Here is a 1958-nt window from a genome sequence, read left to right on the forward strand (position 1 = left end):
AACTAGGAACTAGGAACTAGGAACTAGGAACTAGGAACTAGGAACTAGGAACTAGGAACTAGGAACTAGGAGTTTTAAGCCAACGACCATTTTATTTACCCTAACCAGCTGTCAAATATCATTACAATATGTTCTATGTCATAGTTATTTTTAATGTCAATGAGTATGGATTCACATCTTTTGTTAAAGGTGGATTTCAAAGTCAACAAGAATACATTGCTTCTTTTGCTGAATAGGGAGCCGTAGGGGGGTTGGGTGGTGTAGGAAAATTAAAATAAATATTTAATAATAATTTGTTAAAAATAATAGGGTAGCTTAATATGAATAAGGGGTGAATATACGGGGGGTTGGCACTGGTTATGAATCATGAAAATATTTACTATTCGCCACATTTGGAGACGATTTCTTTCCACTGCACTGCTCGCACCCCAACACCAGTTAAAAAAACTCATCACGGTAAACTAGAGGTCCTAGTTGAATATTGGTTACGGTAAACTAGAGGTCCTGGTTTAAGGTCCAGCTAGTTTTAACTTTATAATCTAGTTTTACTCATTAAAGGGACTGTAAGCGTAATTTCAAGAGGGCAATGTCCGATTCACAAGAATACTCTTAAAAGCTTTGTCTGATCAAGTATAGAATTAGATATCAATCTTTATAATTTTGAAAACTGATTATTTCTAATTGTGGTTTCATTGTACATTACTACTGCAGGGAAACATAAAGGAATTATTAGATTTAAACACTAGAAACTAAAAGCTAAGAAAAGTTGTCAAGGGTTCTGTTGTGAATTGGGAATTGCCATCTTTCCATTGTTGGATCACATGAAATTAAACTCAGACCAGTCTCTTTAAATGTAGGTTTTTATCTTTTTGCTATTTTAGAACTTTTTTCTTCATGATGTATTTTATATTTAAGTTTGAAGAACTAACTCAATTTCGCGTAAATTCTGGATTTTGCATAAAGTTTGTATATGTTTGAATTAAACGAGAAGGAAATAATGATCAAAGTTGTATTCTGAGAAAGACTAACGAACAAAGGTATATAAACCTCTATATATAGTTCTAATTAAACTATTATTATACTCCAGCAAATAATGATCAAGCTTGGGTTTCCTGTATTTAGTTCAGTCAACTCTGATGATCTAGCTTGGGTTTCCTTCATTTGGTTCAGTCAATTCTGATGATCTAGCTTGGGTTTCCTTCATTTGGTCAGTCAATTCTGATGATCTAGCTTGGGTTTCCTTCATTTAGTTCAGTCAATTCTGATGATCTAGCTTGGGTTTCCTTCATTTGGTTCAGTCAATTCTGATGATCTAGCTTGGGTTTCCTGTATTTGGTTCAGTCAATTCTGATAATCTAGCTTGGGTTTCCTGTATTTGGTTCAGTCAATTCTGATGATCTAGCTTGGGTTTCCTGTATTTGGTTCAGTCAATTCTGATAATCTAGCTTGGGTTTCCTTCATTTGGTTCAGTCAACTCTGATGATCTAGCTTGGGTGTAATCCAAAAACTATAACTCAATATATCAATAGTGAATTTTACAAAATTTTATGATTATTTCTTCTCGAATTTTATGTTTTTGCAGTCTACCGTGCGAATTTAGATTTTCAACATTTCGTACACCGTTCGAAACACAAATATTCTATGAATCCCTTTGATTTTGCAACCAAACGTCGTAGACCTTTGATATTTCAAACTAGCATTCAGATCAAATATACTAAGTTTTAAATATCAAATATTTACGCCACCATGTTGCAAAATAATAAAGGTTATAGAAAATTTGAGTTTGTGGCAAAGACTCAATTCTTTTCACGTAAGATTAAAGTCGAGTATATATCCTTTAACAATACTTCCATTTAAAAAAGCTCTTGACAAAAATAAAAATTAGAACTTCTAAAACTCATTTTCCAATTTTTATAGGAGTTCTATAGAATGTTGTATGTATCGGTTTAAATGCTGTT

The 1958-nt window shown here is 32.8% G+C and overlaps 1 protein-coding gene across 1 annotated transcript in view; it reads right to left on the minus strand.

Annotated features, from left to right (window-relative positions):
- The window catches only part of LOC111698712 (calmodulin-like protein 4), a 15749-nt gene that overhangs the window by 1954 nt on the left and 11837 nt on the right, over positions 1–1958 (minus strand). The window lies entirely within an intron of this gene.

This window comes from Eurytemora carolleeae, unplaced genomic scaffold (genome assembly GCF_000591075.1).
Source record: "Eurytemora carolleeae unplaced genomic scaffold, Eaff_2.0 scaffold258, whole genome shotgun sequence".
In the NCBI taxonomy this organism is placed as follows: domain Eukaryota; kingdom Metazoa; phylum Arthropoda; class Copepoda; order Calanoida; family Temoridae; genus Eurytemora; species Eurytemora carolleeae.